Genomic DNA, 23,474 nt, shown 5'->3' with positions numbered 1-23,474 from the left:
TGACAGAGCTGCCTGGCCTGAGCCCTGGCCCACGAGCCCCTGACCCTGTGATGCCCCGGGCGTGGGGCGCGTAGAGGAAGCCGGGCGCTGGAGTCCCAGCGTGGAGGCAGGCGCAGCGGTGGCAGCAGCATGTCTGGTGAGCGGTGGGAGCTCTGTGGCTAGTGCGGGGCGCTGGGCAAATAACCTGTTGCCAGCCCATATCCTGGGGGCAGCCTTGGGCTTGTCCTCTAGCCCCCCAGGAAATGGTTTTGTGCCCGGCTGTCCTGCAGCAGGAGCCCCCTGACGAAGCCAGCTTGGGGTTATCGGCCATGTAAAGGGCTGCAGGGCAAAAGCCACCTTTTTTTCCCAGCCAGATCCTGCCAGTCAGCAGCCGGTCTGGTGACACAGGCAGGCATGCCTGTCGATTAGCTTGCCACGGTCTTTTCCCTGGTTTCATCCTTGCAGTGTCCTAGCAGTCACGCAGGCACTCTCGACTTCACAGCCTCCTTGTAATGGAGGGAAATGGTGATCCCCATGCAATAGATAGGGAGCCTAGGACACTTCCATGATCTGGCCAAGGTCGTGTATCTGATGAAGTGGCCATCATTGATGAAACCCGGTGCGTCTGAAACAGTCCTAAGGTGCCACCCTACCCTGACTTCAGGCAAACACAGCTAGCCACCTCTCTATGGTTAGTCTGGGAGCTCCTTGGCTTCAGTCCTGCAGTCAGACCCCAATGTCATCCATCCTCTTTCTCCTGAAAGTGCGTTTTTAATTGAAGCTGTTCCTTACATGCTGTCTGTTTCGTTGATGAAAAACTTGAGCTCTGTAACGGTCCATAGGGTTAGGTTTCACCTTGTTTGCTATAAGCAATCGGTTGTGGAGGGGTATGGGGGGGGGGTTGGTTTTCCATCATTGGTCTTTAACGCTTTCACTAGTTACTTGTGCTTTTCCTGTGTTCTCCTCCATCTGACCCTTATAAGTTGTGAGAATTTTTCCGGTTACAGGAAAGTAATATTTCTGTCGTCTTACCCAATCAAGATCAGAAGGCTTTGCTTTCTGAAGGCTGTTGTGAAGTGATTATTAGGCAGGAAACAAGCTTATATTAGGAGGTCTGTCCATTTCTGACCATATTAAATGAATTTGGGAGCCTCAGATAGACGGGATCAGAAACGTGTTGCTTGCAAATCCACCTGCATCTCTTCCTGCTGTCTAAGTAGTTCACTACAACTTCACCTTACACTGTCTAGATACTTGCATAGGTGACCATGATGCAGCCATTCTGTGCTGTTAAGGTAACAAGTTCCATTGTGGGCCTACGTGCGAGGTGCTGAGCAACTATGACTCCAAGCACTGCATTTAGTCATAACATTTCAGAAAACCAGCTGAGTCTTGTTATCTTATAAAAATACTCTCTTTTTCTTTGGGGTTTTAAAGTAAACTTTAAAAATGGACAGAACACTGCTTGATTATTTTAATGATGCCGTGTAATGGGATTGGCAGTAATTTTATGTATTTATATTTGTTTTCTTGAGAAATAGAAACCAGGCCCTGGGTTTTGTTTTCACTTGAGCTCTGCTAGGAAAATGGAGGGACTTGCTGTAAGTGAGCTCTAAAAAAGTAAATGGGGGAGTCCATTGGTTTCTTTTTCTAAAGCACTGTGTGAGATTGGTTTAGCAAAACACGGTGAAAGGCAGTAGCTTTATGGCTTTTGATGCTGAGAAGAAAAAAAATGATTGTCAAAGAGTAATAAAATGGTCACTTGCTTCCTCCAATTTCTTTTTTCCCTTTTTTGGTTTCTTGAAAGTATTGGAGGCTGAAGTGTTTTATTTTGATACTTTGAGCAAATGAATCTGGAAGATGTTGCTCAGCTGTGGACTTTAAACAATGAGTGGATAATTTTTTCCTTCTTCAACAGAGAAGCATGATGTCTGGGCATTAAAAAACAAAACAAAACCCCAAACCCCATAGAGTAGCTTGACTTGTTTGTGCAGCATCAGATAGATGCTGTGCGAAGAGTATTCTTGTATAGATGCTTTCATTTGGGGCATGGGTAGTTATTCTTTACTTGTGTAGTGTCGTAAGTGTACTATGTGTGGCTCCCCAAAGTGCCTGGAGTAGAAGTTGGCATAAGGGAGTGGGAATAGGCATGCAGTATGAGATCCATTTTTTTCTTTTTTTAATGATTAAAATAAAAGGAATACAGTACTCAAATCTGAAAGGACCCAAACATCCATGAAAAAGCCATGTTGAAATTCTGCATGGTCTGGGCTGCTTGCTGTAACAGGCATGTTCTGAGAATTGGCATTTCTATGTATGGGAATAGTCTTCCAAAATAATATAGCTGAGGGCAAAGGGGATGAATGCTTTCCACATCACATGTTTTTCCTTCGTGTCTCTGGCTAATTCTTTGCTAATGAAGTTTTCCATCCACTGCAGCTAGTGTTTGTAGTGCCAATGCCTTAATCATAACATGGTGGGCAAAGCCCTTGTTTCCATCCACATCTACTCTCATGCCTGCTACCATCAGTGAAGTGTAGGCCCCTTTCTGGTTGCTTGCCAAGAAGCGAGGTTGGGTTGGCTCAGTGCTGCACTTTTTATTAAATGAACTTGACAGGGTTAATCCCCCAGGGCATCACCCAGGTCAACAAAAGTCTTCCCAGAATACATGGGGAGAAATTATGTGTTGTAAACATCAAGCAAGAGAAGAATGATTAGCCATGGTGCATAGGGTTATAACTAGAAGTAATAGGAGGGAGGTAAGAGGAACCTGGGCTGAATATCAGGAGACTCTTCTTGAGAGGAAGACGGATTTAAGCTGTGGTGACATTTTAAAAGCCTCATGCTGTGCCATTGGCAATTGGGAAGCTTTCATTCATGAACACAAAGGTCTAGTTGTCAATTTTCAGAGCGTTTTAGCTAATCTGGTTGCAAAGACAACATTTCAAAACTTTACAAATGCATGGTGACATAGAGCTGTCCTCCTGAATCTGCAGCCAGTCTGGTCTGGACAGCTGCACGTAGCTTTACCAAGGAGCTGAGTGAATGTGAGGACTCTGCTGCAGAGTTTTGCTGCAAGCAGCTCTGAAACTGCTGCGAATGGTTTTACTGGTCACTTCAGAAGTTTTGATAAGGAGCAGCAGAGGCAGGCATGGAGCTATTCAGGAAGGCATACCTTGTCCTCAAAAGGTGGCTGGATGAGGGATGGAAGAATGGTCCTTAATGGCTGCAGGCAAGGAGTGCTTTAGGGAAGGTGATGAGCCTGAAGGGTCTTGTCAGGGATAGAGTTCAAATGATCAGTGAGACAGCCATACAGACTGGTAGAAATGGTAGAAATCATGGTGTTGTCAAGCAGGGGCTGGATGCTCTTGTAGGGATCTTTCATGTGTAAGTGTCTGGCCAAATTTTCAAGTCCTGCCCTATTATTTCGGACTCAAGAGACTGGCCAAGGCAAAACCCTGAAAATACTCTTGAGGAATGACTCCTTTGTTTCTAAAGAGATGGGCTTGTTGCTCTAATACAGTGGTTTTCAATGTTTTTAGACTCAGGGCACCCCTCAGAAAATGCCAACTCTTATTTTCCATTGGCTTTTTTGATTGCAGACAAATAGAGTGATTTTTCTGTTGCAAAGAATTCAGAAATATCACAACAGGTCAGAATGTTTTGAACACTCTGATTTTTCCAGTTGAAATTTCTGCGTTTATCATGTGAGTGTTTGCATACCTAACAGTGCTAACATTGTCCAGGATGCTTGAAAGGATCTAAAAGGGCACTGCAGTGTATTGTAGCACCCTGGTTGAGGATCACTGCTCTAATTGGTGGATTCTAGGATTTGACTTGGTGCAGTGCATCCTGTTGTGTCCTCAGATTGGTATTATATAGAAGAGAAGGGGGTCAGTTTGCTCCTAGAACCTCATCTTGGAAGGAGGTAGTATTTGACTGTCAGCACATTGACTGAAATTGTAATGTTCATTCTAGAAAGGGTAAAGATTTCGGGTGCTGACAGAAGATTAGGACCATGTAAGGACATTATTTCAATTACACAGTTGTTCTGTGGTTGAAAATTCCTCCTTCATTCCATAGATGAGACAAAGTTAGAAACAGCTTCTGCGGGGTTAAGGGAAATACTGGTACAGTAGTTTTATTTGGTGAGCAGAAAGAGATGAGATGAAAACACCAAACATAAACCATCACTATTACTAATGTGGTACTCAGGGAAACAGAGGGAGACCACTTCTGGAAACTTGAACCCCCCCCCACAAATATAAACATCATGCCAGATGTGTGGTTTAGTAAAATGGCATATACCACCTTGGCATGGAAACAGTGTGGTGGGTAGGTGACAGCAGCTAATGGCATTAAGAGAATCAGCTGGTCAAAATAAACCCCTCTACCCATTGGCCTTCTAACAAACCTGTCTCTTGAATAGCTTCTCACAAAGTCAGTCAAACATATAGCCCAGATATACGGAGTTAAAAGAAAGGCTTTGAAAATTAAGCTTATTTTAACTGGCTTAGCCAACTAATTGCCTTTTAAGACAAGAACAGGCCAGAAGTAAAGGAAGGTAGGACAAGGTCTGCTGGAGTTGGAGCTGAGACCAGAAGAACTAATTGTTTTCAGTCACAGTGCAGGATGGTCTAGGCAGTGATTTGAAAATCCTCTAACCCAAATGTGGATATCTTTACAACTTGTTTTAAAGAAGATTTGAAGCCCTTGGATAAGATTGACCTCATTTTGACTACCCATAGCTTGGCATAATCATCATTGACTTGTATACCACAGCTGGTCTTGTGATCCTTTACTGATGGGACTGCCTGAATTGCTGCCATTGCATTCCTTTCTGGAAGCAGTCTGCCCAGAGACTTTCTTAGGGAATGCCCTGAGACTGATTGTACAAGCAGGATATAGTTTGAGCACAATGATTAAATGATTCACTGATGTGACCAGTATGGGCTCTCACCAGATGCACAGTCTGATTTTTTTTTTTTTTTTTTCCCCTCCCCCCGTATATGGTTGTTTCCATGTAAAAATAAAGTATAAATCCCAGTGCTAGCTTTTTTCATGTAGATATACGTCAACAGCACTTATCTGAGTCCAGAAGTAGGCCTGACCAGTTTGTGTGAAGTTTTGACCAAGGATTGGAGTGTTGTACTTACCACATGTTGCTTGCTGCTTTGGCACATCTTATGATTCCTGTTCATCTCTTCGGACTGCTGAGCATGTCTCTGCAGACTGGGATTAATCTGCCAGAGGTTGACAGGTGCTTCACTTCTGACAGTGATGATGCTGTACATTAGTAGGCTCTAAGTGGTGTGTTTTCCAGCACAAAATCAGCTCCCATGTGCACAGACAAAAGGGATCTGCAGCTAGTTAAAGGGAAGTCAGCTTGAAATTTGCAAAGTCAGAATATGTTACATCTACTGTTGGCCTCTTTTGGGGTTATGTGAGAATTGCATAGTTTGTGCATTTGACAGCCCTCAGTTCATAGTCCATCTCATTACATTTGAGGATCACTTGTAAGGGCCTTGTTCACACTTTCTCAGGACCTGCAATTGAACTGTTGGACTATAGCTCTAGGAGAGAGTTTCCTTTTCCAGATCACCTGCACAGAGCTGGGGAACCTCAGGAGTCATCTGCCTTGTAGTGTGGGGCTGTACAGGGTCTGCTTCATTCCCTAGACCTTTATGTAGGGCTGGGGAGTAACTTGGGGCTGGAGAGGCATAGTGTTGTGTAAGCAACCTTTAAGTTCAGTGAACCTGCAGAGGATCTGGGGAGAGATTCAGCTTGTCTACTGCTACTGAAGAAGCATGTGTATGGAGCACAGTGAACTTGAGGATTCAAACATCAGCTGGCAGCAGAAATAGCCTATCTAACTTTTCACAAATACCTTTTTAAACTCTGCATTTATAGCGGATTCTTCCAGAATACTTTTAACAATCCAGTCGGCATTGTTCATCTCCTTCATATACCTGGCTTTCCCCAAGAGAGATGTCTTGTTCTGGTCTTGTTACAGCTCTGGGGTACAGAGATATGACTGAGAGCAAAATGCAATATACTCTTTTTTGCATTAGTCACACACTGCATGCCCAAAGTGCTGGACTTGCTCCTTTTTGTGTGCACAGAGCAGAGTACAAACTTGTTTCATATGCCATGTTATATATTCTAGCAGAGAGCCTCTGTTCTTTGGCATGGGTTCCTAGTAAGTGACTGTTGTGGGAGACAGGACCTCCGTATGATATTACGTCATTTCTTAATCCATCTGTGGATGGAGCAGGGACTTGTAGAAAATGAAAATATTTTGTTTCTGCAAGTCTTTGGCAAAGCAAATTGCTTGCCATGCAAACCTTCCCTCCTTGCACTGCCTGCTCATGTGTATCTGAATGATCACAGAGCAATGTGTCAAATCCAGCCATTAAAATGCTCTGTTTTGTGGAGTGGAAGATGCCTTGATGGAGGTCTGTGACATGCCAAGCACCTTGCCGCACAGTGCTGCCCATCCGTTCTACTGTAGTGATACTTGCATGGCAGTTAAGTATCATCAAGATAAGTCAGCCTATTATTAGTGACATAAAACAAAAAACGTAATGGTTACTGAAGTTTAAATGACAAGAGCACAAGAAAAGAGGCAATGGAAAAGTCTGTTACTTGGTGGCTTGTATGCATCTTCATAGCTTGACTGGTGCTTTCAACATGGACCGGGAAGATCCCACACTTAGCTGTCAGGGTTGAGGCATTGTGGTGGGAATGGCATTCATTAGTTCTTCCCAGGCTGCACATGTTAAGGGGTGGTAAGTAGAGGATTTTAGTTTGTAGATGTCAGCCTCTTTCATCAACACTAAAGGAGGTAATCATAGAAGGATAATGTTTCTGCCTTGTCTTCTTGTAGGTAGATCTCAGGAAATCTTCTGTTCTTAGAACAGCCTGACTCTCATTTGTGATGTATGTTTTCAGCATTGCTGGTAGCCGAGTTAACCTCAGAACTTTCTGGGAAACATTTCTAGTAATGAAAGGAAAAGCTTAAAAGGATCACAGCAGCTTTTTTGTCACTTGGCTTCTCCTCACCCACATAGTTAAACAAAACCTTGTCAGCCTGTAATTAAGTGTAGTTGTTTTCCGTCATGTATGTTCTTGAGGCTTCCCTAGGTTACGTGTGGGTTTCTTCTTTGGCTTGTGGTGAATAATCTAGGCTGAGTCAGAACGTATGCAAAGGCAGTAGGTAAATCCGGAGGATTTTGCATGTTCTGTCTCTGTTGTTGGAGTTCTCCCAGCAGTGGTTGGTCACTGCTACAACCTGACTTGTTCTCAAGTCTTTCATAGTTTCATAGTTGGTAGGGTCAGAAGGGACCTAAGTAGTCGGCCTGTGCAAGTTGGCAGTGATCCCATTTGGCTTCAGATCTGGCTAGTTTGGATGGCTGGGATCTGATCCAGAGCTCCCGACCGGGTTTCCACCTCAATCCGGCCGAAGCGACTCTGTAGCTTTGGAGCTGCCTTGGAGATCCCACCATAGGGTATAATGGGGGAATCAGTGAAATATCTATAACTTTGTTGTTTTTTGTTTGATTTGGATTAAACTTGCAGGGATGGTAGCCTCTGCTGAGCGCATGGCACCTGCCAAGTTTCAAGAAGATTGGTGCAGGGGTTTGGGGGGAGCTGTACCAAATTCTTGAAAGCCAAACTCCTGTCACAGCTGTGTGTTTGATCCACGGGGGGGGTCAAAACTGCAGGGGTGGTAGCTCTTACTGAGGCCACAAAGCCTGCCAGGTTTCAAGGAGATAGGTGCAGGTGTATGGGGGGAACTGCGCCTCAAGCTGCGGACAAGCAAAAATTGTGCCATGGGTGACACTATGTGTGTTAAGGTGCAGCGGGGTGACAACTGCAGGGGTGGTGGCCCCTGCTGCAACCATGACGCTGCCAGCTCTCAAGGAGAGCAGTGCAGGGGGGTTCTGGGGCCCTGCACCCTAGCTGCTGACAGACAAAACTCCTGCCACGGGTTCTTGTGGGACTGACTGTGTCTGTCTTGGGGCAGTTGATTGTCTGTATTGATTCTTCCCTCTCCTTAGCCTGGTTTTGTAGGTCCTAATTGATGGTAATTAAGTGGCTACATTAGCTAGGTCCTGTGTATTGAGCTGTTCCCTGAGTAAATCATGATTGATTGATAACTGGTAACACAGTAGTTTAGTGGCCAGGCCTGCAGTAGTGTCTCCCCTCTGTCACCCAAGACAGACACAGTCAGTCCCACAAGCACTCATGTCACGAGTTTTGTCTGTCAGCAGCTAGGGGTGCATGGCCCCAGAACCCCCTGCACTGATCTCTTCGACAGCTGGCAGGCATCATGGCCTCAGTATGGGCCACCATCCCTGCAGCTGTCACCCCGCTGCGCTTCATGCCATGGGTGACACCGTGTGTTGAGTTTTGCTGGTCCGCAGCTTGAGGGGAAGTTCCCCACAAACCCCTGCACCGATCTTCTGGAAACTTGGCAAGCTTCATGCTCTCTGCAGAGTCTACCACCTCTGAAAATTTCATCCAAATTGGACAAAAAACAACAACGTTATAGATACTTTATTATTTCCCATTGTACCCTATGGCCGGATCTCTGAGGTGGCTCCAAAACACTTCGGGAAGCCTAACGAGGCCAGCGCTTCAACCCGGATGTGCTGCTTCGGATGCCAAAGCGTCCGAAGCTTCTCCGGATCTGAAGCTCTGTCCAAAGCCTCGCACGGCCCTACTAAGTATATCATCAAGTCTGACCCCCTGCCCTGGGCAGGAGAGAGTACTGGCCTCATCTAACCCCAGCTAGGTCATCATCCAGCCTCCTCTTGAAGACCCCCAGGGTAGGAACCAGCACCACTTCCCCTGGAAATTGATTCCAGATCCTAGCTGTCCTGACTGTGAAGTAGCGCCTCCTGATATGTAGCCTGAATCTACTCTGTCAACTTATGGTCATTATTCCTTGTTACTCCTGGTAGTGCTCAGGGCAACAGGGACTCTCCTATAGCCTGCTGGTCCTCCTTGGCCAGTGTGTAGATGACCACTGTCTTTAAGCTCTGCAAGAAAGAGATAAATCCTATCCATGGGTAGTTCTACATTGGATGTGACTTTTATAGGACATTTGGTCAAGAATAGTGTAGGAAAGAGTAATAAAAGCAAAATGCTGCCTCCTTAATGATTCTCTTAAATAACCAAATAGGGATATGGGCAAGCAAGTAAGTAGAAAAGAGTTACCAGAGAATGGGGAATAAGGTATTTTGGGGGCACTTGTTTTGTTATACGGTTTTTTTTTAAGTTGTGTTTTCCTACATTATTTTGCCTCTAATTGTAAGCTGCCTTAAGCCTTTTTGATGAAGGGCAGTATATAGTAAATAGAAGTGAGAGCTAATGTGCAGCCACTATTTATGTGCATTCAGGTAGACTGCAGTAAGCTTAGGCTAAACTGGGACAAGTTCAGGACTAAGTTATCTTGGTTTAGCTGTTGCTTGACACAGGGTAATTATAGCACATGAGCAATTGCTGCATTTCAGCTGTTGCTCAGTAAGTGCCCACCCCCTGCTAATATGTTCTTTTCTGATTGTTTGTGTATACGCTAAATATATGAACCAAGTGATTGTGTGATGTAAATGGTGTTCTTAAGTGTTTGTTGTAAAATAGGAAAGGGTCTGAATACTCAGTTTTGAGCACAGCATTTTTATGTAGAGTTCATGCTACACGCGAACAATTATAACCTCTTTATATAAACACACAACTTCTGTCATTCACACCCGGATCACTAAATTAGCACCCAGATCACTAAGTGTCAGCATCACTAAATTAAACTTCCCAATGCAAAATAATTTGCATAATACTTGCATTGCTGAGAGTGCAAAGCATATTACAGACTAAGCAGGAAGGGATTGTGGTCTTCAGTCTCATTTAATCTGTAATTAGCAGTATCTGCAGTAGTGTATGAGATGCTTTTTTGCCAAGAAACCATTTGTTTAAAATAAAGGAATCTTTGTATAAGAAATACTGCATTAGAAGCTGAAAGCATGAGCAGTAACCATACAGAAACATTGCAAACATACCTGCTCTTTAAATGCTACTCAAAAGGCCAGGGCAAATATTGGGAAAACCACCTGTAGCTGTGTACATCCATACAGGAAACATTGATTCAGGAAATTAAAAGCAGCCTTGATTTAAGAGGCTTGGGCATGTCACAAGAATGGCTTTGGCAAACACATTTTCTTTGAAAATGGTTTGTAGACAACCTGAGTGGGGGCATTTTTCAAAAAAACTGAACACAGGGCAAACCAGTTTTTTTTCCCCATTTTCCAGTAAGTATTTTAAGATGTCTTAAATTAGCACAGTGCCAGTGGATTATAAGATAAAGGGCACTCTTGTCTCGTCTTCACCCAGATCTGTCAATTATTTATAAAGCACTTAAATACATTTGGTGTTGTTCAGCTATGAGCAGCTCACATACTGCCTTTTTTTGGTATAACATTGTAAAAGTCTTTCAGTAACATGTGGAAAAGGTTACTTATGATTAATACAAGCTTAAGAAAACCCTATCATAAGCATCTAGAGTTGCTTATTATGTTTCTGCACTGGAAGTTGTCTCAGTTTGGCTTTTTCCAAATCTCTGTGGTATGAATAGCCACTGTTGTGGACAAGTTGTGCAGCTCAGTTGCTTTTAGCGCCAGGCTAGGTGCAACGATTGACAAAGCCCTGGATTATTAGGCAGTTGTGCGCAGTTGTACACAAAGCGTAACTTGGAACATCTTCAGAACAAGCAGAGTATTTAAAGGAGTACACCTCAAGTTTGAGAGTGAGATGAATCACATTTCTGTCTGAAAACTGTGCTCGTGTGGCAATTTGTAACCCCTAAGAAGTGATAACTAACAGGTTGCCACCTTGTCTATCTTTCCATTTTGAGTGTTTTCCTTGAGTGGTTTCTGTTTCTCTATTCTCCAGTAGCAGAAGGGGTAATTTCACTTGTAATGAAACTTGGCAATGTTTCTTCTGATAAGATTTTGTTAAGTACCTGGGCTGACATTTTCTAAGCAGGCTGAGCTTAAGGTAGAGACTTTTTTATTTAATTTTTTTTTTTTTTGTTACTGTTTCAGCAAAACCTGATCAGACACTTCTAAAAATTAGGTTAGGGGAAATAGTTTTGCTGAGGTTAGCATTTTCCCAGGCCATTTCTTTGAAATATTCTATCTCCTCCACACTCTGGAGTAGGTGTTTGATATTTCCCAGGAGGATAATAATGGGATTAAGGAAATGTCTTTTGGTGTCCCCAAGAATATCTACCAAGATGTGACAGTTAAGCTACTGAATAAAGATCATCACTTGTTCATGATTAGCAAGGCTTGTGAGAAGCTTTTTGAAGAAACCTCTGAACGCACTCTGTACTGGATGTGCTCCAGACCCTCCCTGTTTCCCATTTTTTCCCCCCTTACAACTTCGTCATCATCATCAGCTCACTTAACCTAGGGATAGAAGTATTTTCCTGGCAGCCAGGAGAGAGTTACAAAATTGAGTCCTTTTGGGACTGATGATTCTTTGCATTTCATGGCTCTTGGAGAGAGCCTTTATATCCCTTCCTTAGGAGATAGGCAAGTGTTTCTTCCATTTTCCAGATGAATTTGCACAAAGTTCTTTCTGATCTAACATGACTACTTCTGGCTATCTAAAGATGCTGCTTTTTAAAATGCATGTTTCAGGGCTTGACTAGGTCACCTGTAACCATTAGGCAACACTTCTGCAGGGTCAGGGATAGAGACAGATTGTTTCCCAGCTTTCTTCTGCCCAGCAAACAGCTGCGTAAGTCATTGACAAAGCATCTCGAGTCCCCTTTCAGATGCTAGTCTTTATTCCTTTGCCTCAAGTAATAAAGATTTAAAACATTGTTTTAAAGGACCAGGTTGCCAACTCTCCTGGGCTTAGGATCAGTATAGCTTACCTTGAAGGAACGGAAAACCAGGAAGTCTTACACACAAGGCACCTTAAGAGAAAGTTAAGTTTGCCAAAGTCAAGTACTCCTAAGTTGGGAAATGCAGGGTTAAGGTGTAGTTTTTTCTCTTTGTGCATATACAGCCTTTAATTATGAGTTTGTATTACTTGTACAGGCTCATTGTATTATTAATTGAAACAAGTAAAGGTTTGTAAGAAGATGAATGTTATTCCCTTGTGTTTTAAGGTACGGTCCCAGAACCCAACAGGCCAGGGTTCCAGCCCTGTCTCTCCCATCTCAGATGTGATGGGTACTATACTGTTGCAAAGGTGCACAAGGGAGCTGAACTGAGGAAGCATGGGTGACCCCAGGTCTCTGATTCTCTAACTTTGGAGTTCTTTGCAATTTTGGTGTTCTTCTTTCGTAATTTTATTTAATAGCAAAAAATCATAGCGGTATGAGGCCATAAGTGTGTTCATATGTTTTGAGATGTTTTCCATTTTTGGGGACAGGACTTTGCAGAGGGGTTCTATGGAACTCATTTTTGAAGTTCAAGTTTACAGCAGTTTTTTAAACTGTTATCTCTTTCTTTGGTTTGTTCTGTATAAATCGGTCAGTTTGGCATTTACTGAAGCAGCACAATGACCATGCAAATAACTACCTAATTATATTTTTAGTGGCAGGAATGTATGTTTTGTTTTTGGGTTTTTTCCCCAGTTTTATTCAGGGCTCCACAAGCTCAGATAATTGAGGTCACCAACTTGAGGAATGTGGATAGCAAGAGTAATTGTGGTTTGAGGTGCTAATCCTTTGCGAGTTGTTCTGTTGAGGGAATGTTCCCCATGTAACAGGCAGGCTTGGAAGAATTCACAACACCTTTTCCTAGCTCATGAAGCACATTTTAAATAAGTGAATATTCTAGTATTGCACAGCTCCCAGCAGTCCACGTTCCCTTGAAATGTTGGGTCTTATCAGCATTCATTGTAGCCGTAAAAACAATGGTATCAGGAAAAGCACCCAGATCGTGCTTTCTGTGTTGACGAGATTGATAAGCACCTAGTGCTTTCTGCATTTGACAGAAGGCATGGTAATGTATACTGCATTTTCTGGAATATAGAACGCCCCAAAATAAAACTCACTTTGCTTTTAAAAGGCCAAATGAAAAGAGATTTTTCCAGATGTATGGCTGAATATAGCATAGACAGAGCCTAGTCTTCAGCTAAGTTGCCTTCCGTTTTCTCCTTAACTTAAGCTGAAACCTTAGCTGCTGCTGAAGAACAGTTTCCATGGGTGGATCTATGACTTTGCAAAGAGCTGAAGAGTCTCCGTGACTGTGAAATAGAAGATAGACCAGGAGCAGCTAGCAGATAGCAAAATTAATCTAAAAAAAGTTAGCTTGACTTTTGGTTTGTATGTGTTGGTGCTAATCCTTTCTGAGCTATACTGTTGGAGGAATGTTTCCATGTCATGGGTGGGCTTGAAAGGGTTAGCTTGATATAGCGGAACATCAAGACCAGTGTAAAGGAGAGAAAAACGTTAAACTATCTGGAATAAAGAACAATAACAGTTCAAACAATTGACTGAATAGTAATGCCACAGCTGCTGTATTGTGGAGCAGGAATCAAAGCAGGGTGCTTTTATCCAAGGCAGAAAATCGGCTCCCTGCTTAATACACGTGTCAGTTTGGGGGGTTGCTGAGTTGGTTTTTGGAGGGAAAGGTGTGTGTTGTATGCAAGGAAATATGGTAGTTGCTGGTACTGTGTGTTTTAGTAAGAATGAATAATTATCTGTCTTGCCCCATGAAAGTCAAGGGGGAATTCTGTCAGGGCGCCCAGTCCTACTTTTCTATGATTTGTATGATTCTGTGTTTTCTTAACCGGTGTTTCTTACAGTTACCACTAAAGTGGTTTATTCTTTTTTAAAAAAAGTCTAGATATCATGTTAGAGCACTGGAAGCTGAAGCTTGCCATAGAAAATTTGATTTAAGGTGCTAGGTATTATTCTATTTCCCTGCATCTGTACTTGTATTCAGAAGTGCTGTATGGGCTGCAGCACTTGGTGCTGCCTTCTGTGAGGCTGTAAAAAGACCTCTGTTTTGGGCCCACTCACTTTCCCTCAATGGCTTTGCTCCTTGCTTTCTACACACTACAGTACAACACCCTGCAAGTGTTAGTGCACTTTGCAGTATACCCAGGACATGATGGTCTTAGACAGAAATGGATGCATTAGGCTTACTTCCAGGAACTCTTGTGGCTGTTTTTGCTAACATTTTCCTTTTGGAGAACCTCCATGTGATTCTTTCAGCAACTTTAAAACATCCAGCACATTATCTCCATAGTGCACATGGGGAAATGTAATCATAGATTCACAGGTTTTGGAAAGGACCTCAGTCACCTGGCCCAGCACGGTGGATGTTACGCCTCAAAAAGGAAGCAAGAAGGGCGAGGATTGGCAGCGTTGGAGTGACCACGTAGCTCTGGAATCTTTCATTAGTTTTCTACATTCTCTTGTTGCTTGCTAAGGGCTTTTTGCAAGATTGTCATCTCTGGCAGGATTCGGATTTATAACCTTTGAAAACCTTCCGCGCTATAAGTCCAGCACACTATCTAAGGCAGGGGTTGGCAAAATATGGCCCGCGAGACCATTCTAGCTGGCCCGTGGGGCCCCTAAAGAGTTTAGAAAATTAATATTTATCTGCCCTCTGTTCCTGTCAAAAATGACAGGAACCAAGGGCAGTAGGACCAAGGGGAAGCCTGGTGGGCTCCCACAACAACAGGGCCCTCCCAGCCCCACCCCCCCAGCCGGTAGCCCAAGTAGGGGCTTCTGGCCTGAGACCGGATGGCTTCCCTGTGCGGGAAACTCACAGGGAAAGGGCAGGGAGGGACCCCAGGCAGGGAAGGAGCCCTGGGAAAAGCTGAGCTTGCAGCCTGCATGGGGCTTCCTGTGCCTGCTCCGGACAGCCTCGCGTGGGCTGCGAGCGGCTGCAGCAGGGAGTCCTGGCCACGGGGCGGGGGAGGGGCTGCTTCCTTCCGGGCTCAGCTTTTCCCCGGGCTCCTTCCTGGTGTGGAGAAAAGAGGCCCCTTGCCCGCCCTGTGCCTGGTGCTCTCTGCTGCAGCCGATCGCAGCCCTTGTGGGGCTGTCCGGAGCAGGCACAGGCAGCCCCAGGCAGGCTGCGAGTGGCTGCAGCACGGGGCACAGGGCAGGCGAGGGGCTGCTTTTCCCCCTCCACACTCGGCACCCTGGGCTCGCCCATCGTGGCTGTACACGGTGGCAGCAGGTGCAGCCCCCCCGCTTGCCACACCAGGCAGTGTTTGGCACCACCACCACCTGTGGGCTGCCCAGCAGCCAACACTGCCTGGTTCAGCAAGTGGTGGGGCCACAGCTGCAGCCACTGTGTGCAGCCCCGACTGATGATCCTGGAGCTGGTGTGGGACCCAGGCTGGCAGCGGGGGCAGGTTACAAACTGGTGCTGAGCATGGGGTGAAGCGGCCCCTTGCTTGCCCTGTGGCCGGTGCCCGGCACTGTAGCTGCTCACAGCCTGCGTGGGGCTGCCTGTGCCTGCTCCAGACAGCCCTGCGTGGGCTGTGAGCAGCTGCAGCAGGGAGCACTGGCCACAGGGCGGGCAAGGGGCTCCTTTTCTCTGTGCTCAGCACCAGCTTCTTCCCTGCTGGCAAGCTGGGGGTCAGGGCTGTGCGGTGCCCCCTGCCTGTACCCTGGGGGTGGGGCGGACACTGGGAGTGAGTGGGCGGGGAGCCAGCTGGAGCACGGTGCCCACACCAGTGTCCTGGGGCCAGTGCCGGCAGGCCAGAGCAGGGTGGCAGGAGTGCAGGGTCCCAGCTGGCAGGGTCTCTCTGGAGCCAGGCCAGCTCCCCCCCGCAATGTTGCAGCCCAGCCTGGCTCTGCAGACCCCTGCCAGCCTGTCTCTCACTCTGGGCCCCACTAGTGCTGGCTGTGGGACATGGGTCCCAAGACATTGGGACATTGGTCCCAAGATGGTGACCAGGGGGCGTGGCACATGTCAAGGGGCAGGGCTACCCGTGCAGCCCTCGTCAACCTGCCAAAACTGGGTAAGTGGCCCTCTGCCCAAAATAATTGCCCGCCCCTGATCTAAGGCATCACAGAGAGGCTCTGTGCTCAGAGAAAGGGAAAGGCTTTGAAAAAGCGACTAGTAACTGTTGGGTGCTGTGGTTGGGAGACCATGGAGGGGGCTGATTTCTGTAGGACAGGAGTTTAACACTTTCAGAAAATCAGCTCCTGTTCAGATGTGTCAAGCTCAGCACTGAAAATCACTGGTTAATTTTGGAAATCTTGGTCAAAGTAAAATGTTAAGAATGGAATCACACTGTCATTTTCCTTGAAAGCTTCCTGCTCAGTACACCTTCTAATTTTCTAAAGTTATTTTCAACAGAAACTCTTGCATCTCATGGTCTTCTTTCTCCCTCTCTTTAACCCTCTCTTCGGAATAGGGATCTTTCACTTGTATGTTAAAAGGGGAGGACAGTTGCTAGAATCCTTCTCACTGAATTTCTTACCTATAGGTAGCACTTAAAATAATTACATTATCAGATGAGAGAGAAATTTAGTTTCACATTGGGTTTTTGACAGTATTCTGTAGTCAACTGCACTTTTTTGCCTGTGCAGTCAGTTCTTTTATATTTTTCCCATACAGTAACAAGTGAGAGAGGGTTTTTTTTAAAGAAGAAAAAGAAATATGATTCAAAAAACCTTCACAGATCGTTAAAAGGGCTTGGGGGGCAGATGTAACACCTGAAAGCACTTATTTTTTTTCCTTTTTAATATGCCAGTTTCAAATTAGTACCTCTTTAAAATGGCAGCTTTCTTTTCTGTATTTATTCTAGTGTTTCTCACCATCTGCCCAGATAATTATTGGTGGGTGGAGTATGCTCAGCTGAATAGAACTTGCTGCCAGAAGTACAAACTATAGAAGTACAAAGTAGTGTCTGACAACAAAGGTGAAACTAAGATAAAAATATTGTGCAGCTCTGACTGTACCAGAAACTCTGCTTTTGGGAAGTTAGGAGAATATGTCCTATTCAGCTGCTAGTCCAATATTTTGCCTAGTTAAAATGGAGAAGTAATGGTAAGGGATCACCGTGTGCATAGGTGGTTTCTGCTAGTTTTAAATCCATACACAATGTTGTTTACAGGCAATTTTTTGTATTAACGAGCATTATTTTTTTAGTAATCAAATATGAGGGCTTGGAGGTTAACCTAGGTCTTTTCTACATTCCTTCATTTTTTTTATGTTTTGCCAAGACCATCTATTAGGTCAATACTGAAGTTCCTGCAGTGGAACGTGAATTATGCTGTTTTCTCTACCGCTTAATCTTGCACAGTTCTTCCCCCCCCCACCCAGTAATAGTTTATTGAATCTCTTTTTGGACCCAGGTGGGAAGTTAATCCTTCCAATCTAAAGGCTGCTTTTCTGGTGGTAGAAAGGATTGAGTTCATAGGATGCTTTCCTTCAGACAGCATCTGGGCATCTCTTCAGCCTTTAATGTATTTTGGTAGACGAAAACTGTTGATACAGCTTTTTTTACCTCAATCCCTAGGGCTGGATGTTTATTTCTACTTTGATATGAAATAGGACTTACTAGTGGATTAGCTTTCTAGGGCTCTCTTTAAACTAAGAAAGAGGTTTCTGGAGCAGTAATGCCAGAAAATGCTTAATAGAGAACCGGGGGGGGGCGAAATCTTCCTAATTTGTTTTCTGTGGCGTGTTCATTTACCAGCCAGGTCCATTTTTATATTTATAAATACTTAAGGACTGAAGCTTTTATTTTTATTTTATATTTAAAATAAAAAAAAGCTTCAGTCTTTTTCTCCCCTTAACCCTCACTCAATAGGACACCTGAATTGCCCTGACTGTGAAATGTCTCTTTTCTCCACTGACACGCACATTGCTGGGAGGTGCTTCTGAGCTCAGGAATGGAATTGGGAAGACTCTTTTGCTTTTTACCTTGGTTTATATAGGCAGTGTATCCGAAGGGAAACCAGCACGGGTTACATACAGTTTTGAGGGGGAAAAAAAAAGAAAAAAAACCCAACCAGATTTGATTTGAAGATCTGGACTCCCTAAATCTGCAAAAGGCTCTCTAGCTTTGGGAGAAATTCTCTTGATATCTCTATGCCTTGGTTTCCCTGTTGGTAAAACGGGTGTAAAGTGTTTTTTTTACAAGGTCTCTAGGCTTAATATTTGTACAGTGGTGTGGGATCTGAGATGAAAAAGAGGATATGAACGGACAAAATGGTTCCTCAGAAACCATCAACTAAAACATTGCAACAAAAATGATTCTTTTGAAGTTTGAGAACACTGTTAGCCTTGAGGTTTGACTCCTTAAAACTCTCCTCCCTTGTTGTCAGTCCTACCCCTCTCTGTGTTGCAATATTGTATAAAAAGAAAAATGTGAAACCAACTGATAATCAACAGGAACCAGATAGCTAAAACTGACCAGCATGAAAAGCAAAATGTAACCCACAAGGAAAACAGCAAATAAATGGTTTTGTACTGTAGGTCCCTTTCAGTGAATCCTAAGCTTCAGTTTTTCTGTAACAATGCGATGTGGAAAGCCATTGATTTGTTGGAGAACGTGTCTGAGCCCTTTGTGAAAGAAGAATAACAGATATCTGAATAGAAAGTGCTCGCATAAAGGAGCTTTTCTGAATATTTTGTAGGCAGGGCTCGTGGCCTGGAGGTGCTGCTTTGTTACTGATCCAGCTCTCAAACACATTTTTTGATTTCTCCATCTCAGCTGGTCAAGTCATCAGCCCTATGGTAGAGAGGCTTCTTTGAACAGTCTGCAATCAAGTGTAGCTCTGACGTGTTCGTGTATCACGGTATTGGCAGTGGGCCGTCTCTCTGCCATCTAATGCTTGTCACACTTGCTTGATTGCCTTCTCCACTTGTAGATCTGGTATTATTTAAAAAAAAATCTCAATTTTTAAGTTACTTTCAGATCACAACTGTATCACTATTTGCCATAATGCACTGATGCTTCCATTGGACATAAAAGGAGTTTCTCTTTTAATGTCCACTGATTTTTGGCAGCTCACCTCATTATTTAATCTAAGCTTGTTCTGCTCTGGGCTCTTTTGTTTAAATGAGTCAGGTGCCTCATTGCATGGTGGTCTGGTTTTGCAGTAAAATATCTCCAGTTGCTGAGGAGTGAGAGTATGTAATGGAAGTCTGTGGCATGATGGGCAGCTCTTCAGTCTCAGTTTCTGAGTGCTCCTTGTGGCTGGTATTTGCAGCTCTCAAGGCTGCTACCTTTTGGTGCTGTAAGACTGCGGGATTGTCTTCTTTTGAGAACAGAACAGATCAGGTCAGGCCAGAAGAGTAAGATCTGAGTTGGGAGCAGCATGGGACTTGCTGAGCTGGGGGAGGAAGATGGGAATAGCTGGCAGATCTTGGAAGGTGGGTGCCCCAAACATTAGGGATGCACTCAACTTAGAGGGGGCATATATAGGGCATCTGGGGTGGAGTCAGAGGAGTGAGTCTGGAATCTAGACTCTGGATGCTAATTTGTGCTTTATGGGTGAGCAATGTGGTTGGTGGTCTAGCATTTGTCTTTAGGAAATTCAGGCTGCATCTTGGCTAGAGTTTACACCACCCTTACCAGAATCTTAGGGGGGAAGGGTAATGGAGTAGGGACAATATTAAAACATTGACAAGCCTCATCTAGACATGACTTTGTCATTGGGGTGCTAAGACATCCTGAAGGAGACTTTGGTGATGTTACATGTTATACCTAGACCACACACAACCTGTGGCATGTCAAGTAGTGTTAATGTTTGGATGTGCTGTGAGCAGTTGCATGTGAAGGGTTAATACTGGTTCTGGTCTGCACAGCTCTGACTTTCCAGGACAGGGCTGGTGAGCAAGGGCATGGGCAGGAGCCAGGCCACCTGGGCTCTATCCCTGCTCTGATAGGGGTGGGAGGAGCAGTGCATCCTGGGATGCTGAAGGACTGCGACTTGCTTGGTTTATCTCCATGGAGCAGACTGAAGTTACCCTAACATGAGCTAGGTAACACAGCCCAGAGTTAACCCTTGCCCAAAGTGATGTAAATTTGAGATGTTCAGAGAGCGTTTAGCACAAGTTAACAAGCTTTAACATGCAGACACTTATGTTTTAAGTGCCTGTAGTTGGTCTAAGTGTAACCTGTAAATTCACCCTTATCTGCTAGGGTAGGCTTTGCCAGGTACATCTGAAAGCTTGCATGAGCTTTGAGCTTGATGAGTTTCTGGTTACAGCTAATGCCAAAAAAACCCTGGTCTGTCTAGAAATGGGTACAAACATTTTCCTCGTCTGTATTTGAATCTCTTTTGCCCCATACCTGGTTTCTGTATTGCACGTTTTTAGAGGGGCATAACATCATCAGCTTGAAAAATCATATTTGTCTGAATTTTGCATGGGACGTATTTTTTTTAAAGATTGAATCAGGAACTAGTGCTCTCAAAACAAGTCAGTTTCAAAACCTTCACTTGAGGATGTTCATTTCAAAATGAGAATTTAAAAAGATAGGAATTACTGCCTGTTCCTCTCTTCCTCTGACCCAACCTGTTTTGGTTGTGTGTGTTCAAACCTTGTCAACAGTGCCTATGGCAACTGCAAAGTGCTTCACATAAGAGTTTACTCACCCTGATGTGAGCAGCCTTGCAAAAGGGCTTTGTGTCCAGTGACGCATGTTGTTACACGACCCCATTCACAAATCCCTTCTTAGTCTTCACTCTTTGAACACCCCAGGAAAATCTCCCTGTCAGGCAACATTAGCAAGGGCAGAATGAAATCTTAAAGGATTTAGTCAAGCAGCTTTTCTACAGAGCAAATCAGGAAATCCCCCCACTCCTTAAGAAAAATCCAGGTATATCTTTGGGGTGATCCATGAGACACAGCCTTGGTGTTTAGACAGTTGCTTCTACAATGGGTAGAAGATTGTATACTTTTGGGGTTTGAGCTTATGGGGTGCTGAGTTCAGTGACATCTGAGCTGTATTTGCTTGCACCTGGTGTGAATTTGGCTTTGGTAACTCCAGAATAGCCTGGTATGGTGGTAGGGAATGGATTGGGAAGTCTCAGGGAGATGCATCTTCCTTACTCGCATATTGTTAGTGACTTGTCTTAGTATACGTTTTTAGATGTTGTTACTTTCAATTTCTTAACAAGACTTCTGCTTCCCCCTTTTGGAAGCCCAGAATATATTTTATTTCTGCAATGAGGAAATGCCTTTCTAGGGCTGGTATGTTTGGTATACATACAATAGTGTTATAATAGTGCTTGGGTAATGAGCAGTTAGCTTGCTCCCCTTGCTTAGAAGTTATCTCCTATAGCCAAACTATCTAGTGATGGAAATGTGTATTTTCTTTAGGTATTATCTGAGTTATCTTGTCTAGATCCCTCTTGTGCAGTGGGAAAGTCTGACTTTCTTCTGCAGATTCTTTTATGAAGTTGGGAAGATGCCATGAACTGCCATTTCCACCCTCTCAATTGCATTTATATTCCCTACCATTTTCTGTTTGTTGTGGAGCTGTCTGACTAGGGCAGATAAGGGTGCTAGACCAGGGGTGGGCAAAATACAGCTCATAGGCTTTGTCTGCCTGACAGGTGATTCTGTCCATCCTGTTGCGAGTCCATTCGCCCCATCCTGCCCAGACTGGTTTCTCTGCACCTGGGTGTGGAGGAGCCACCTGGCACAGAGTACAGCCTGCCTTATCCTCACACATGACTCTTGGGCACACTAGGAGCTGTAGTCCTCAGGGCAGGGATGACAGTGGCAAGGTAGCAGTTCACCTCTGCCCTTGGTTTCTGGCTGCTGCTGCCAGTGTCTCCACTGCTGCTGCCAGGCTCCCTGGCTTATCTGCCCTGCATCCACCGCTGGGGGTGCTGAACAGAGCAGGCATGTGGGTGGGTTCTCCATGAAGATCAGCCCAGGACCCCCACAGACAGAGCGGGCTTGACCAGGAGGGTGGGGAGTAGTTGCTGGGAACAGGATGGGTGGGCAGGACCGGGGCTGGGATTGTGGGGCAATAACAGCGCAGGGCCAGGGCCCAGGCCTGAGGCAGATCTGCATCCTGTTCCCCCTGTACCTCTTGGGATGGTGGCTGTGTCCTGGACCTTGACCCTGCACTTTCACTGCCCCACAACCCAGCCCCACCTGCCTGTCCCATTCCTGGATGCTGCTCCCTGCCTGCCTGTGGCCCCATCCCATCTGCCTGGAAGAGTGTGCCCTGCTCTGCCTGCAAGACCCCACTTTATCCAGCACCCCCAGCAGCAGGTGCAGGGCAGGCAGGCCTGGGGCTGGATAGGACCAATTGGCATCTCCCCAACCCCACCACCCTCTGCACCAGATGGTGTAAAAAGCCCTCCCCCCCCCCCCCTCAACAGCTCACCAAAACTTCTTAAGTGGCCCTCCTATCCAAATAATTGCCTACCCCTTTACTAGACCTTAATTGAAACCCTTTGGGAGGTTCCTCAGAATACATGTGAAGATAAGGATACCAGCTGGCTTGAAGGAATGAGAAAATGTTGCATAGTGACATTCCCCTCTGTTAAAAGATTTTTTGCCTCAAGTTGACTATATCTTCTCCCTTTACTTGTGTATTTGGCCAGGCAGGAGAGTGGTGCAGCATAGTGGAGACAACCATGGCCTGTCTTTACACACAGGCATTATACACGGGTCACTTTAGAATGGCTAAATCCTGCTTTGGGGCAGAAATCTGCAGTTAGCTCCTAAGCCTGAATGCTGCAGTGAAGTGTGTGGTCTAGGTGCAGAGGGGAGCTGAATTGTAAGGCCTTGCCCTAAATAGTGCCCTGTCAGTCCCATCAGTTCTAGCAAACGAACAGTGTTTTGTGTCCTGCCACCTCCATTTGAGTCAGACTGGTGAAACAGCTGTGTCTAGTAGTCAGCAAGAAAGCTGTAGGCTCTGCCTTGTGATTTGAATTTGGAGTTCTGGTGATGGTTTGATGAGGGTCCTAGGGCCCTGTGGGACACGGGTCAGCAACCTTTTACTACCTATTATTAACTGAATTAACTTGGCTCAGCCCTAAGGTCAGTGTGTCATCATAAACCTTATAACGTTAATGTGGATGCACCCTTACTGGTCATGTCAAAGGAAACTTGGGGCTGCCAGGCTCTGGAATGGGCTCCCAAGTGAGGTGGTACTCTTTCCTACCTTGGGGGTCTTCAAGAGGGGGCTGGACAGATATTTGGCTGGGGTGATATGACCGTGGCACCCATTCCTGCCCGGGGCAGGAGGTCGGACCTGATGATCTGTTTAGGTCCCTTCCAGCCCTAAGCACTATGAAACTGTTTCATAGATATTTCATAGACATTAGGGCTGGAAGGGACCTTGGAAGATCATCAAGTCCAGCCCCCCGCCCAAAGGGCAGGAAGTCAGCTGGGGTCATAGGATCCCAGCAAGATAAGCATCCAATTTGCTCTTGAAGGCGTTCCATGTAGGTGCTTGAACCACCCCCGATGGCAGGCTGTTCCAGACCTTGGGGGCTCGGACAGTAAAGAAATTCTTCCTTATGTCCAGCCTGAAAC

At 45.1% G+C, this 23,474-nt stretch overlaps 1 protein-coding gene across 3 annotated transcripts in view; it reads left to right on the top strand.

Annotated features, from left to right (window-relative positions):
- Window positions 1–23,474, top strand: part of PIP5K1C (phosphatidylinositol-4-phosphate 5-kinase type 1 gamma) — a 78,011-nt gene that overhangs the window by 433 nt on the left and 54,104 nt on the right. The gene's annotated exons all lie outside the window — the stretch shown is intronic.

Source organism: Crocodylus porosus, unplaced genomic scaffold, assembly GCF_001723895.1.
Source record: "Crocodylus porosus isolate Cpor-Errol unplaced genomic scaffold, CroPor_comp1, whole genome shotgun sequence".
NCBI lineage: Eukaryota > Metazoa > Chordata > Crocodylia > Crocodylidae > Crocodylus > Crocodylus porosus.
The sequence above is the reverse complement of the archived record's forward strand: the minus strand, read 5'-3'. Positions and strand labels throughout refer to the sequence as shown.